Below are 18,162 nucleotides of genomic sequence, written 5' to 3'. Positions count from 1 at the left end.
TGTCAAGAATAATTGCTTAATTGATGTTACAACTCAGCTGACATCACAGGGCCAAGCTTCTCACATATCGAACGTACCTACCAACATAAGTGTTGTATCGGGCAGCACACGGTTTCATCGGTTATTAGCAGAATTCCCTGACATTTAAACCCATCCAAATCAGGGCAGCATACTCATCAGCCAGAAGTGTATCATCACATTGAAACACATGGCCCACCTGTATTTTCCAAGCCTCGTCGTCTCTCTCCAGAGATGCTAAAAGCTGCTCGCAAAGAATTTGAATTCATGCTAGCACAGGGAACCATGGACTTTTAGATGCCATTCGCCCATCTAAAAGTCCATGGGCCAGTCCACTTCACATGGTTAAAAAGTCTAATGGTGACTGGCGGCCTTGTGGAAATTATCGTCGACTTAATGCCGTCACAGTCCCTGACAGATATCCAGTCCCACATATCCAAGACTGTATCCATCTTTTTCGTGGAACAAACATATTTTCTACCCTCGATCTTGCCAGATCATAACATCAGATCCCAGTGCATGCTGAAGATGTGCCCAAGACCGCAGTGACTACACCATTTGGTCTCTTTGAGTACTTATATATGCCATTTGGCCTTCGCAATGCTGGCCAAACATTTCAGTGTTTCATACACCAAGTACTGTCTGGCCTCGATTTCTGCATCCCATATTTTGATGATATCGTGGTTGCATCTACAGATGCGAAAGAACATTTTCAACATCTGCGTCAGATTTTCACTCGCCTTAAAGATCATGGATTAAAACTAAATCCTACCAAATGTGGACTTGGTCAACCCTCAGTTTCCTTTCTTGGATGACTTATCACCCAGAATGGAGTCAAACCTTTACCGGAAAGAGTCAAAGCAATTAACGACCTACCCCAGCCCAAAACCATCTCTGAACTGAAGCGTTTTCTAGCAATGTTAAATTTCTACCGACGCTTTCTGCCAAATGCCGCAAAAACACAAGCCTGCCTACATGAGTTTCTGAAGAATAGCAAAAAAAAAACGATCAACGAGCTGTCCCTTGGACTGAATCTGCATCTGCAGCATTCGTGCAATGCAAACACGATCTGGCAAATGCAGCCACACTTTCTTATCACTCACCTAGTGATCAGATCTCTATAATGGTAGATGCATCTGACACGGCCATAGGAGCAGTGCTTCAAGCCCATACCACTAAAGGACTTTCCCCAATAGCATTCTTCTCCAGAAAACTTACCACTGCAGAAAGGAAATACAGCACATATGACAGGGAGCTACTTGCTGTGTACTGTGCTGTTAAATACTTCCGGCACAACTTGGAAGGACACGACTTCATCATTTTCACAAATCATCGACCATTAACCTTCGCTTTTAGAAAAAACTCTGACTCATGTTCTCCTCGTCAGCTTCGACATCTGGATTTCATCGCCCAGTTTAGTACAGATATGAGATATGTCTCTGGTACTGATAATTGGGTCGCTGATGCCTTGTCTCGGGTAAGCAATATCAACCTCACTCCCCAGATTTCTCTGAAATTTCAAAAGCTCAATTGCATGATCAGGAACTCAAGAACCTAATCTCAAATCCACAAACCTCCCTTCAGTTACAACCGCTGCACATTGTTCCAACGCTTAAAATTTACTGTGACATAGAGAACAATAGAATACGTCCCTATATTCCTGTCAATTTTAGACGTGAAGTGATTAATGCCTTGCACAATTTGGCACATCCTGGAATCCGTGCCACCAAAAAGCTGATCGCAGATAGATTTGTCTGGCCAGCAATGAATCAAGACATCACAGAATGGACTCGTTCATGTATTAGATGTCAACGGTGTAACGTATCCCGTCACACTCACAGCCCCATTCAACAATTTAACCTTCCAGCAAGACGCTTTGATCATGTGCACTTAGACTTGGTTGGCCCATTGCCTCCTTCAAATGGTTACACTTACCTCCTCACTTGTATTGATCGGTACACAAGATGGCCTGAATCCATTCCTATTGAAAATTTATCCGCTGAAACTGTAGCTCGAGCATTCATCTCCCAGTGGCTTTCAAGATTTGGCATGCCTACCACCATCACTACTGACCAAGGCCGACAATTTCAATGTCACTTGTTCGCAGCCCTCACCTCCCTTCTTGGCATTCGCCATATTCGCACAGCACCATACCATCCATCTGGAAATGGGATGGTGGAACGCTTTCACCGATCTCCCAAACAAGGTCTGAAGTGCCACAGTAGCACACACTGGACAGAAGCCTTACCCCTAGTCTTGCTTGGTCTTCGCACAGCATTCAAAGAAGACATTGGTAGCACTTGTGCTGAAATGTTATATGGTGCAACCCTCCGTCTGCCAGGTGAATTCTTTCACCCAGAATCTACTCCAGTTATCGACCCTCCAACATTCCTTCAACGTTTACGTGAGACCATGAGCAATATCTCGCCAACCCCAGCATCTTCGCATAACCAGCCAAGCTATTTTGTACATCCTGCGCTTGAGACATCTTCGCATGTATTCGTGCGCAACGATGCAATTAAGCCAACTTTAGCACCTTCATATGATGGTCCATTCAAAGTTATCAAACGAACACCGAAACATTTCACCATCATCTGCAATGGCAAACAATCAGTGATTGGAATCGATCGTCTCAAACCAGCATTTCTAATGCAAGATCCAACAACTTCCTCATCAACATCACTCCCCGAAGAAAGCTTACATCCCGTTAAAGAGCAACCTAAAACTACCAGATCTGGAAGAAAGGTTAAATTTAACCCAAAGTACTTATAACGTACCGATGGTACTTGGGGGGGGAGTACTGTGGCGTTCCGACAGATACTTCAACTTCTATTCATGAGATGGCGCCACGTGTAAAATCCAGTTCTTAATCGGAGCAGCAAAGCGACGTCATTACTCACTCAGACTTCTCGTCGGACAAGTGTACGCGACGCTAGCACGAACTGTGTTCCGAGCTCTGTGTTGATCTCTGCAATATAATTTAAATTGTAATTTAGTACTTAATATATTCTTTTGTTATAGGAGATTGTCTTTTCTTATTTTCTTTAATTATATCATGCATTAAGCACACACGACCACCAAATTAATGCTACTACATCGCATTACAAATATTAAAACTGCATAACTTTAAAACAGTTTTATGCATTAAAACTGCATAAAACTGTTTTAAAGATAGCTCTTCAGAATACTCTCTTGCTAATTCTTAACAAACCAGAAGTAGTGTAGGTACTATTTTCACTGTCACTATAAAGTTAACCTCGTTAAAAAATGACTTTTACATTTAGAATACAGCTTCAAAAAACTGATTACTGATTACATAAAATAACATGATTCATATAATATAATGCAAAGTTAATATATTAAGTAATTTAAGAATGAAAATCCATCTGCTGTGTTGTATGATGAGAGAAAAAAAATATTTTTCTAGCTTCAGAATCAAAAATAATAACTGCAAAGTATTCTATCAATTTTAAAGTCTATACTAAATATATACTACAGTTTTAAAGTATAAAGCTCAGTGAAATTTAAAAATAAAGCTTAACTTACAGAAACAGGAATGAATTGAATTACGGTGATCATTGTCTTGCGATCTAACACGATCCATCTTTATATTTGGTAAATTCTTCGAAGCTTCAGACACAGTAAAAGATTACCAATGCGACTACTTATAGAATTCCTTCGCCGGCACGCCGGTTTGTTTACTTCTGAAGTCCGGTCCTATTATCAGTGGTGACGTCACATCGTGACGTTTCATGGCTTCATTTTCATTGCATGGGGATATACGGAGAAGGATTTTTCCATCTATTTTAACCTCCTTGCTTTAAAACGACAGTCAGAAACTTAAACGGCAGCTGTCCAGCTGACGGAAAAATTTCCGACGCGTCGATCTTTGTAATGATCGAGACTATGGGCCCGATTCACGACAAGGAGCGTAAATAACGATCTTCTCTTAACAGACGACCGCTAAATTTCACGGCTCCAGTAACCGTAAGGACTGTTGGTTAAATTGACATTCGTGACAACGGCCGTGGGAGGGATCCTTACAGTAAGTAACCTTCGTTCGAGAATTGGGGAAGTTCGTTAAAATAAGCCAATCATATTACAGCTACGATACACGTTGACTCATCAGCCATGTTCATTTAACATTCTAGGGTATCCAAACTTCCGAATTTTTACATTCATATAAAGATGTGTGGCTTTTGACCCCCTTCTTTTCTCTGCAGTTCAGCTTCTTTCTTGTATTTTTTTTAAACTGCCAAATTTCTCATATGATTTAAGTTATTTTTAAAGTTTCTAAAACATTTTCATATATTGTATTTCACATTTGTATATTAGCTAAAAAATACTTTCTTTACTGAATTTTCAATTTGTACTTTTAAATACATGTATAATGTTAAGCATCTCAAAATCTATTTTTTTACAATAAATTTCTCCCAGCTCTATGCTTAAATTTTTATGAGGTTGTACTGGATTTATAATCATACTTTCATAGTTATTTAACTTTTTTCCTTTTAGAATTGAAGGTAATTTCATGTGTCTTATAAAAATTAGAAGTCTCTCAGTGCTCTATTTGTATGATAATTCTTAATTTCTCAGCTATGGCATTTTAAATTAATTAATACTGATGGAGTAAAGCATATTACTTTTATTTACATTACATGTTAAAATATTTAGAGGCCATTAAAGCTGTGGGTACAAATTGGTATGAATACAACTTCAATAATTTTTAAGTTTCTAAAGCTTTCCTGAAACAACAGATAATTTTCTAAAATTGTCAATAAATTTTTACATGATAAATATATAAGTGCATGCTGGCGCTTTAATATATCTAGCAAGTTAACAGTTTAAACTTCTCAAAAAAATTAATAGCATGTCTGCATATAAAGCATGTTTTTATTTTAAATATGCTATTTGAAGTTTGCTCGTATGGAATCTAACATCTATTATTGTAGCAAACTGGTTAAAAATGTTATTTTGCATATGTTTCCAGAAAAGGCAGCTAAAGGCTTTATGATTTTAAATACTGGTTCAAGACATGCACCTTTAAATTTAAATGCTTAGATTGAAGTGCAGAATGCTGTAAAAAATACTTCAGTTCTCTGATGGCAAAAAAATAAATTTTTGTATAGATTTAGTAGAGTAAAAATTCCACACCAAAAACATTTTTTCACCTTTATTTAGGTAAAACAAAGTTAAAAAAATAATACACACATAAATAAATAAAAATAATACTTTTACATACGGAATTTGCAGATATTATTTACTAATCAATTATTTGTTATTGATAGCTACTTTTTATAATACATAGAAAAAATACTGATAAATTTATAAGAATTTACATGCATTAACCCTCCAGGCGGCAAGGCCGTATATATGCGTTCGAAAATAATGGCTCTCATAGCGGCAAGGCAGCATATATGCGTCCAAATATTTTGGTCCTCATGGCGGCAAGGCAGCATATATACGTAAACTTAAATTTTGGCACGAAACGGCAAAGCAGCATATATACGGCCTGTCTCAGAGTGCCCTCCCCTCTCTGCTCTTAATGTAAACTGACAGGTGATAATTTTTCTCTGCGGGAGATAATTGAGGAGAGGAAACTATCTATTCGCTAGGGGGCAAATGGGTTTTATCGTTAGGTTTTGAATAAAAGCTCGGAATAAATAGCTCGTTCAAAACTTCCAGCTGTTCTGTGCTTATACCAGCTATAGTAAACTTAAATGTTTATGTTCGTAAAGAGAATTTTCATTTTCCAGCCTAATTATTCTCCAAATTTTAGATGCAGTTTGGCAAAATGTAATTGGAATTTAAATTAAAATTGCAAGAAACTGCAATAATATTTTGAAATATGTGATTTCAATTATATTGCAATTGTAATTAGCTTCGCAATTACAATTAGAAAGTAAGTACTTTTTAAATGCAACAATAATGTATGTAATTGCATTTTAATTCTTAAGTCTTACAATTACAATGCAATGATAATCACAAACATTATAATTATATAATCTAATTACAATTACAAATTTTATTGCATCTAATCACAACTACGGTAATATTAGCTAATTACAACGTAATTTTAACTGCAATTGCAGTAGGTAATTATAACTAAGTAATTAGGGAAGTAATTGTCTCTGATAATTAGAATTACTTAACATAGTGAAATTATGATCATAATTGTAATTCTAAGTGTAGTATGCAATTGTAATAAAATTATGCAATTACTAAGTAGTTATAGTTAAAAAGTTGCTGTTTTTTTAATTACAATTACAATTTACGTAATTTCGTTTAAAATACAATTACTCTATATTTGTGAAATCCAATTTCATATTCAATGCAACTGCAATCATATAATCTAATTACAATTACACTGTCATTGTAACTCCAGTAAGTAATTATAATAATGTAATTAGGATAGCAATTGTTTCTGATAAAAGCAATTACGTAGCCCAGGAAAATCATGATCTTAATTGCAAATGTAATTGCAGAATGCAATTGAAAACACATAGTAATTGGAATAATATTATGCAATTATCTTGTAATTACAATGTAACAATTTTTGATTACATATACAATTTACTCAAATGCATTTTAATTAGAATTGCATTTTAATTGTGAAATATAATTGAATAAACAGTATAACTGTAATTATATGATCTAATAAAAATTAAAATGCAATTGTAATGACCTCTTAATTAAAATTGCGCAGCAGATGATTAACTATTTAATCAGAAAAACAACTGCATCTTATAATTTCAGTGACATAGGCTAAGGAAATCGTGATAATATTTGAAAATTACAGTCAATAATATTATATTCGAAATGTTTCTGCATTTTGGATAATGAGTTTTTAAATAATACAACCGGATAATCACCTATAAGAAAAATATTAATATTTTCTGTCAAGTCTTCTGAATCATCTTACATATATTGTAGTTTGTGGTACCAGCATAAATAGGAGTTTATTTAAAGGAAATATTTTATATAGACCGAAATGCACATAACGTTAGTAAGCAAATATGTATGTTTATGATATTCGATATACATGTGAACTTAATTTACAAGATTAAGGGAAAGCAAGCAAAGCGTTTATGCCAGTGCAAAGGGATGTTTTCGCAAAGGATTTGTTACGGGACGCTTGTCTTGTTTACATTACACAAGAAATAAATCATAAAAGTTACATTTATCCTTTTCTTTTCAGAAAGGAGATCATCAAGGACTAAACTAAGTCTCATAATTTTATCCAACCTATTGCTTTAGCTGGTAAAAAAGGATTCTGATCAGCAATCAGTATGCTTAATTGCTGTGTGTATTAGACATTTTACTAAATCCATTTATTATGGATTACCGTCCAGACAGTAAAGCGGTTCGTGACTCTGGTTGCCGTACCGAAGAGCCTGGGTTCGAATCCCGGATAGGGCATGAATGTAATTTGTTCGTCCTCTTCATAGGTGGCAACGGTGGCCCACGTATTAGTTCCCTCCTTAATAACATGACCGGCTTAGTAGTGATCAATGTCTGTAAATGGCTACTACCTGCCATTGGAAAAAAAAAAAAATTACGAATTGGTCTTTTATTCAACATAACACACATTTTCCATAATTAAAATAAAAATTTCCATAGTTAAAATGCATTATTCAGTTACAAGTGAAAGTACTTGCATGAACTATTTTCCATCATTGTTTCACGTAAGAACAAATAAAAGTACAATTTTCTTATGCACCTGTGATTGTCATATTATTTGGATTACGGTAAAGACTGCAAAGATGCTTCTGTGGAGGACTTTCTAAGGAAAACTGGCTCATGTTCATATCACCCGTTAATAAAAGCAGGAAAAGATCTTTATTTAATTGAATGCAACGAAACGTTTAAGAAGAATGCTGTACTCATAGAGAACTTTCTAAAATAAAATAATTTGTATTCATGTTACACATAAGGAAATTCACGGAGCTATCTAAACATTTAGATTGTTTGCCAAAATGGGCTCCCGATTTGAACTAGTAGTATTCAAAAGACGACTTATTACTCTGCTGAGCGAAAAATCTAATTGCTTTTGAAGTTATATTGTAATTCGAACAATCATTGTATTACAATTATTATTATTGTTTTTTCCCAATGGCAGATTGGGAACAGTTACAGTGCAACACAGTCCATTAGTCTATACAAGGCCAGAAGTTGCAGTCACTTTATTATGGAGGCATCTAATATGTGGGCCACTATCGCCTCCTATGAAAGGACGAACAGTTAAAGCCATGCCTTCTCCGGGATTCGAACCCGGGCCCTTCTGCATCGCAGTCAGGCTTCCCTAACCACTATACCATCTGGGCGGCATAATTAAATATAACTGCGTTAGTTGTAGTTTTAACTACAAAGTAACTACAATGAATTACCAGCTTTTCTCAGTCAATAACAGATAGCTTAAACTTTAAAGATAAATGGAAGGTCTTATAATTTGTCGAATGGCAATATTCTAAGAAAGTGTAGTCTCCAGGACGGTCGAAGTTTAATTACAGTCTTACATTTCGCATACTCCCAGCACTTGCCCAAAGGCTGTTCCAAGATTTTTTCTGTTCACCTCATCCATTAATTTTGGAGACAGAATCATGTCTAGAGACATTTTTTTCTGAGGACAGTATTTTATATAATAGAAAAAAAAAATAATAATAATAATGCGTCTCCCTCAAGGTGCAGGAAACAACGAGTACTGATAAATTTAATTGAAATTACAATTATAATTCTAGTTAATACAAATACAATGTTACTTTAACGGTTAGAATTATATTATAGTTCTAATGGCAAAAATATCAATTGAGTGTTATAGATTAGTATACTTTTACCTATCACAATATTAAACTTTTAATACCGTTTTATTTTATTTAGCTTATCACAATATTTATTTTTAATACCGTCGGTACTGAAAAAATGTTTTACTAGTGTCATGAAATGTATATTCGATAATAGTTTCTCATTGATGTTTTTCTTATATATTTTTCTGCATAATTCATAAATGTTTGCAATGGAAATAATTCTGAGGCTTTTATAATACTTCTAAATTTTCATGAAATAAAGTTCCATTAAGGTTTACTTGAAGCAGATTCTCAGTGCAAGCACTCCAAAAGAAGTTATGCTACGTTTACATATTATGAAATGGTTGAATGTACAGTATTTACTTGTAACAGACGTGCTCAATATATCGCGTTTTCTGAAAGAATGCATATGTTGCCTAAAATCGAATTTAAATCACTATAATCAGAATAATTGGCTAAAGTATTAAATTGTAATTTTTACAGCATCAATCGAATTCGTGGAGTTTATTGAAGATAAAAATGTGTTGATATTGACAAGCTATATTAGTTTTTGTACTATAATGAATGCTAGCTGGTAGCTATATGAATATAATGAATGCTACCTAGTAGCTACTCTAGCTAATAGCTAGAGTAAAACTCAGGATATGGTAACATTAAATAAATAAATAAAAAAAATTAAAAAAAAAAAAGAAGGAGCAGAAAATGAAAGCGAAAATGAACTGAATACATTCGGAAAGAGAAGGCTTACTATGGTGAAACATTAGAAACGTGTAGACAAAGTGTTAATACTATATGTGAGAAAATACTAAGGACAAATTGAAATACATCATATCTACGTTTGGTGCTTTCTATATTATTTGTATCAATATTAATATAAGTACCAAAAAATACTTAAAAAATAGGTATTTTCGAAAATTTTAAGGAACAAAATTGCAGTCTGAAAATTTATAGCAGCGGAACTTTTGAAGTAATTTGATGCCTTTTGAAGGTCGCCATGAACATAACAATTTATAACTGTCAGCTTTTACAACTAGGAATCAGATAAACTCTATTGTTTGGTAAACCGGACTGTCTAGTAATGTTTTCGGTACTGTCTAGTTTCCGGGAATGGCGATGTATGCAAGCTTTTTCCTCTTTCTGCCCTAAGAATAAACAGCTCATAGGGGAATTCTGAAAAATATATAACCCTTTCATATATTGTTTCATATATTGTCATACCCTGGTATTCACAATAGCGTTTCTTTATTTAGATAGCTTTGAGCATGCAAATTTAGTAAAAATCAGAAAACTAGTACCATACTTATAACAAAGCAGGTTATCTCAGTAAATGAAGGGAATTAAGTACCGTCGATGGCAAGATTTTCCCATGGTTTGAAGACTAAGTAATTTATTCCTTTCAGAAAATTTTCTCGGAAAGCAAATCATCACTTACGGATGGAAGAATGTTCTAAGAACTACGGGATAAATTTATAATAGGAATAAAAGAATGAAAGAAATCGGAAACTCTTTTCTAGTAACCATCTTACTCCTCGAAAGTTGGTTTCAGTATCACCTTTTTAAGGAAATGATACATGAAATGGATTTCAGAAACTGAATCTCGAAATCATCAATAACTATCCAATATTCTGCATTTGTAAAAATTTGTTTAATTTGCATTTCAACCAAATGTTGAAAACAAAGTGGAAAAAAATCTCCTTACAAAAGGAAAAAAAAAGATTCCCATTCTTTTACAGTGATATTCCATTAAATTATATCAGAAAATCATATCACTGTTGGATGCAATAAATACTAATTTCAGACATGTTGCCTGTTTATGTTGTTAACTCTCTTTTGCAACTGAACACTGGTAGTTCTGTCTAAGTTTGAATTCCAGCGAATACGTTTGTTGCTTGGTATTTTGGTGAATTTTAAGTTGAATATACCAAACCAGTTTCCCTGAAAAAGTCATCTACAAACGCATCCTTTTCCTCAAGCAGATGCCCATCGTATGCTGCCTGACGAATGTGCAAGAATTTTTCTTCTTTTACACAGCTTTCATAATCACATATTACCCACCAGCGGCCGAGCGGTAAAGATGCTGAACACTGGTAGTTCGGTCTGAGGTTCGAATCCCGCGAACGGGCTGGCTGCATGGTCGTTTTCGTGGTTTTCCCCATGTGTAACGTGTATACGAGCCAGTTTCCCTTAGAAAGTCCTCCACGAAAGCATCCTTCCATTTAGGCAGATAACCCTCGTGTGCTTTGCCTTGAATACTACCATACCAATAATACCATAATCACATATTATATTATTGAACATTTTTAATTTGCAAAACTATAAGTTATGGAAAACTCTATGACATATTTATTTAGATTAATAAAAAGATAAAAATTAAATGCGTCATCGGCATCATTTTGTTAGTAATATCATTATATAATCTATTGTACTTTTTTTTTAGTGTACTGGGGAATTAAAGAAAATTTCTCAAAAGTATCATCATGTTTTCGTAAACTGATATATAGTGTTAAATTATTATATTAAATTTCAGTTTATTATACAAGAAATCGTAAATAGCTGCATTATTTATAGCTCTTGCTCCACTGAGCTTTCGGAAGTTAATCTGCGTCCATCCGCATAATCGAGAAGCAGGTCGATTTGTTTCTCAGTGCAATCGCTGTGGGATCTTAATTCTACTGACCGATGTTCTATAAATTTAAAATATTTTGCCCTGCCTAAATTCTGTAGCTCTCTACATTCTAAAACTTTTGCCGTTGTCAAGTGCCAAATTCTTAGAATTTCGCCATCCCTGAATTTTCTTGTTCGATGCCTCTTTAAATTCTAAGAATTTTTCAGCCATTAATCTGCCTCCTAGCCAGACGTGTTTATCGATGCCACATATGTCACTGAAAAAGGTTGAAAAATCGGAATTTTAAAATCAAACTTCCTACTTTTCATCAAATAAATTTTATCGATTATGAGTGCTGTGAAAGTATTAAAACATTTATGTAATAAATACACAAATACTTCAAAAACATTTTTTTCTCTCTACTGAAGAAAGGCCTGTCTCTGACTACCTGCGAATTCGATTAAGTTTTATCCAAAATCTACGTCAAAGCGTTTCTTTTTGCCTAATATTAAATTGTACATTGGCATGTTCCTGTCCCTGCTTGATGATTCAAAACTTACTGTTCTTATTTTTTATTTTAAAACAAACAATTTAAATGGAAATCCTCAGCTTGCTTTTATTTATTTAAATAATAACATTTGATAATGTGAATTGAGATCTCTAAGTAATTTGCGTATTTGAACCAAAAAAAAAATGTTAAACACTAATTTTGAAGTTTTTGTTTTGGTTTGCTTTATTTTTCCTTCAAAGCACGCGAGAACTATCTGCCTAAAGGGAGGAATGCCTCCGTGGAGGACATTCTAAGAAAAACTTACTCGCGCCCACATTATGCACAGAGAAAACCACAAAAATTCCACTTTGAAAGATAAAAGTGTCTAATTTTTTAGAGCGAGATTTTCCTAACAATTAATTTTAGCAATTTAATGCAAGTGCTATATTTAATCAAGAATTAAAACAATGTTCTTTTGTGATTAACATAAGGTAACTTTTTCTGTCAAAAATAATCATATGAAAATGCACCGAATTTCAGTACCATGTAATTTAGTTCGGAAACTGAGAGGTATCTGTGACAACTTGTCTATATGTAGAAAAATTTTAATAAGGTTATTATGACTGAAATTTGTTTCAAAATATTCAATATTTCATAACTTCTATCAACCAATAAATGCGATAAAGGTAAACTCCCCTTTTATAAATATGAAACAAGATAAACGAAATAAATTTGTGGTAAAATGAATTACAAACATTATGTCGAAATGAGTGACACTGAGCATGTGTTTGTTATTTTAATAGTAATTTAATTATCAATTACATGTAGCTTTCAATAGGAATTAGGTATTTTAAGCCTCTTATAAATTTTTTCTTAGCGTTAAAGCTCGATAACATGAATCAAAAACAGAAAATTAATTAAACTACACTGTCTCACTAGTCGTAAGATTATATTACTGAAATATGGATATAAAAACAAGTTAACATTCTATAAACGTACATTAAAATACCGAAACGCAATAAAAATCAATAACATTTATACTTAAAAAGCAACAAAGCCGGGCTCATGTGAATCACTAGAAGAGGCGCCAAATTGGCTATACGAATTCGAAAATTACTTTAATTATTAGGGGAAATAGGCTTCGTCAAACTTAAATCAATAAAACAAACCCAAAAAATTGCAAGGAAACCTGTAAATTAATGCAATATGCATTTCAGTGTTATTTCTTATTTATCAAAAATTTGGATTTCCAGAAAAAAATATCTTTTTTCGTCTAACCAAAGCATGGACACAAAACCTGTTCTTTCCTCCGTAAGGGCAAAAGCAGCCGATCTGCTTAAACGCCTCTAGGCGGTAATCAAAGGACAGTAGGAAACCATCACTTAAGTGAAACGACTTGTTGATTGCCCTACAAGGAGGGGGGAAGAAAATCTAACAAAGGCCGTTTTTAGGACAATTTTGGTTCACTCTAAATGAAAAAAAAATTGGGTACTTTTCCGTTATGCCGGCGCAAGCGATAAAGTCGCCAATAATGGTAAAACCGATGCCAAACGGAATATTCTCGCTGGTAACCTTTTACGCCTCATTTTCGAAACAAGTCGCAGCTTTTTCTTATCAGATTGATTGTTTCTTTCAATACTGGCATATAATTACATAGGATTTTTATCAGATAGTACAGTTTTATGTCTAAGGCTATTTTCGATAATTAAGTCAATTAGGATGCTATCACAGCGCTTACCCGAAGCCGAAAATATAGAAAAGGTAAAGTCAAGGGTTAAATTCATCAATTCTAATGAGAATGCATTAGCGAAGTAAAGCACTGCAGTTTTACATAATTTCTGAGTAAGCTATTCGTACGAATTGAAATATTTCTTGCATATAAACTTGTGTTCCAAATTAAGATTTAACTTGAAATTAATGTAGATAATTACTAAGAGCATTAGATTTTTGTAGAATAGTTTACATGAGATGAGATCACTTGGGTCACGTGATATGAACCGGCGAATCAGGATGTTGAACCATGAAAGCATAGTAAATTCTTAAATTAATGTCTTTTTACAAATTTATTGTCTTCATTTATTGGCTTTTTATAAAATTTTAAGCGATATTAAAATGTTTATGCCTTCAAAATAAAAAATTCTTAGAACTAACATTTTTTTAAACATTTTTTATGTGTATACTGTATGTTGTCGCCAATAAAGTCTGCTTGGCGAGATTTGCGCCGACGAAACGGAAAAGTACCAAAAATTGTAAACATGGTTAATTTTTACTGCAGTTTTCGAGACGTAAATAGATTTGAATGCGAGCCGCCCGGTGGGTTAAATGATGAAAAAAACATACGTATGCTGTTAATGTTACACTTATCTGAATATTTAATGATAATTCCATAAGCTATATAAGATTCAATCTATACCACTGCAAGGGCAATGCTTAAATCACAGTTCTTCTTATTAATTAATTTCCATATGTAAAAACATAAAAATATCATTTAGCTACAGATCTGTAGATTAAGGCCTCTTATAACAAGCATATGCAAAACACATATAATGAAAATAATGCAAAAATAGAAATAAATTGCACTACATTAGGAAAAAGACTTGCAATTTATTCCATTATATTAAAATCTTATTAAAATACAGCAGTAATTTGATATTTTTTTCTATTTTCAACAGCTTTATATAGAATGATCTTACTTTACTGGATTCTTATTAAAATGATTGTATATGGAAATATTAAAATAAATGGGGGGGAAGGTCTGAATAAATCTTAGCCAACACTGCTAAGATGATATTCTTATTTTCAATAAAATGTTTCAAGATATATCATTTTAGTTTAGTTCTTTTTCTATTAAAGCAGCTAACCTAAAACATATACCTCATTAATTTGTTAAAATATAGCTTAAGAAAGTTTTATGTGCATACTGAGAAGGCAGGAAAAAATAGCCTTGATTTAAAACCTATTTTAAAGCAACAAGTATATAAAATACACTGGTTCTATTAGCATGTCAAAAAAAAATACTGTTATGTACTGCAAAAACAAATCTCAAGTATCACATTATGATACATTACACTCTTACGAAAGAAGTATCAGATTAGGAATATACTCTTTTATGTATTTAATAACAAAGAAGAGTAAAACATATGCAACATCACATTATGAAAAATCCTGCAATTCATTACAATAATAAGGTAAAAATCGTTTGATCATTCTTTCACAGTAGCACTAAGTTTTCCAATCAAAATTATGAATACGCCAAAACAAATTCACTGTCGGTGCCTCAAAATTAAGGTCACACAAAAGTAAATTTGATTTAGCTGAACATAAAATCTTCCACGACAAATTTATGAACAAATTGATTTTCTTTAAAATGTACTTGCAAATCTAACAAAAACATGCATGAAATTTAACATTAAAATCTAAAGCACTAGTATTTAATAACAGTTACATGTATTAAATGAATATAATCACACTTTTAAGAATGCAATTTTCTGATAAATTTTAATTTTTATACAAAAATAGAATTAATTTTGTAAAGCTACTTAAAACATATTTCTTGTTCACACATTTAAATAAATTTAAAGTAAGTATACTTAAAAATACAACATGAAGATTTACTACTAGATAAAGCATGATAATGGGCTCAAAACAATTTGTCGAATATTTAAATTAATACTTAACTTCTTCAAAATTCCTAAAAACGCAGAATATATTGATCTTAGTATAAAGAAAAAACAAAATTATTTATAATTTAGATCACACTATCAAGTTTTTAACACTGGCGCCAACTAGCAGATTTGGCGACAATATATTAGAATCAAAATAGAATGCTACTTTAAATTTTAGTCGTACAGTAAAATTAAATAAAAATAAGGCGCATCACATTTTTAACCTTTGTGATAATCCAGCATAAAGTTTACATGAAACGTAGGATACAATTTTACAAACAGTATAAACTATTTGCGATAATAAAAGACACATCACAAACAGTATTGGCGATATTTTACTGCACAAACATATGCACATTCCGCAATTGATTTTGTATTTATAACATCAGTTGATCGTCAATAAGTGATAGTGAAATTAAAATACTCATTTTGAAGAAATACGAAAAGTAATTTTTCTAACATTCTATGGATTCTAAAATACGAAGCTGAACTTACTTCACCAACGACACTCTCCTGGGCCCGGAAGTCATTAATCTTGACGATAATTAATTATCCGTTGTCTATATTGTATGTAAATAGAACGCATTGCTTCGATCACGGAAAATTCGCTGCCGACGCAGAGAAATTCGACTGATTTCATCCAAATACGCTTCAGCTAAAACTGACGAAAAACTCCCGCCATGTTTATTGCCGGAATTATAACCATCTGTTTATTTAACACGAAGGTCCCGTCCTTACTTTAACAGCCGTCCCGTCAATTTAACGGTCAAATTTAACGCTAGCTTTGTTGAGAATACCAATACTTGCAATTTAGCCACTTGTGACGTCAGAGTACCACGCGATTCCGTAAATCTCACTTAACGCTGTGGTTAAAAATGTCATGAATAGGGCCCGATGACACCAGGACGGTTATTCTACGCTACGAGAGTCGACAGCAAGTTGTGGGCCGCCAGATGTCGCTGCTAGTAAAAAACAGGTCTGCCCAACATCCTATATTCTCTGAGTACGGAAGTTGTCGAAAGCGCGTGAAAAAGTGTTGCCGCGTCGTCAATCAGGGTTGTCCAGTTGACGTACGAAGTAGACAATGGCTTTGTATGTGTTTTCGCCGCTGATTTTTTCATATTTAAACGAAGAATACCGTCGTAGATCTCTGAATCGATGGCGAATTTATAGAAAATATGTTGATGCTTTTGCTCTGCCAAAAGATGTTTTCATTGCGTATTTCAGATTGCCAAAATTTATAGTTATTTTAATTTGGGATGAACTGAGAGAGTATTTGGAGCCACATTCAGAAAACAAGAACACAATTTCTACTGAAAGAAAGGTTATACTATTCCTGAAATTATAGATATAAATTGTAATTGTACGCTTTAAAAATGTAGAAGATAATAAGTTTATCAAGCTCATAAACCTTCTTCATTTAATACAAATATAGACATCCGATAAGCTTCTACTCGATTTATGTACAGCAAGAATTACGTTTACTTTAAAATCTAACAGTTGAATACCTTACGAATAATACTGTGAACACAAAAAATGTCGTTCATTATTACGCGAAATTCACACTAAAATAAAAATTTTAAAAAAATAATTAAAATTATAAAACTATAAAATAGATTTATAATATTTTTTGCAGTAGTTGTACTACTACTAGTGTGATACTTTTAAAAATAAGTTTTAGCCCAGAGGGGCTATTAATTTCGTTTTGCCATTTTGTAGCGTTTCACTTTTCAAATCGTTGCCACCAAGTATTATCGCACTCTATTATATTTAAAGAAATTAAATAATGAGGAATCTGCAGAATGTATGAATGTTTCTCGCACTGTGATAAAACAACGGTACCTAGAGCCATGAAATTCTGAATAACGTAATCCTCCATCCTAATATAGGCATCTGGAAGCCCAAATTTGGAACTGGGAATTTGTATTACTATCCATTTCATATATCATATTTTGTAAAGCATTTATGAGTTTTTGATTAAGAAACCCAACGATTTCAAAGCGAGCAATGGCAAAAAACACTTTCATCTCTAGCGCGCGAGACTATGTATCGGAAATTCTAAAAATATGCTTTTTTAAAATTATATGATATTGCTGTTGAATTGAATTTTATGGTTTAAGTGCGAAAAACATGATATTTAATAAATAAAGGTAACACGCAAAACGTTAAAAAAATGGCCCTTTGGGAGTAATATAAAATCTGAAAGCTTTCAGATTTTTTTTTTTGTGTGTGTATGTGTGTGTGTGTAATTTTAATACGTTTTAAAACTGGTTTCTAAGTGAGGACTTTCTAAGGGAAACTGGCTCGTATACACGTTACACATGGAGAAAGCCACGAAAACGCCGTCCAGCTCGTTCGCGGGATTCGAACCTCGGACCAAACTACCTGCGTTCAGCGACTCTACCGCTCGGCGGCTGGTGGGCTTGTTAGCAGAATTATACTGTATTATTATTGTATTATGCTATAAAGTAACAATGCTATAAGACTGAGGGTTTGTTCATGGAATAGTACTTTTGTAACCTATTATAGTATTAAAAAATCATTGTTCCTTTGCAAACTTAAAAAAAAAAAAATAATAAT

The sequence above is a fragment of the Stegodyphus dumicola genome, chromosome 8 (assembly GCF_044657685.1).
Source record: "Stegodyphus dumicola isolate Sdum_Otavi_A_Nest chromosome 8, ASM4465768v1".
In the NCBI taxonomy this organism is placed as follows: domain Eukaryota; kingdom Metazoa; phylum Arthropoda; class Arachnida; order Araneae; family Eresidae; genus Stegodyphus; species Stegodyphus dumicola.
This window is presented reverse-complemented; position numbering follows the sequence as displayed.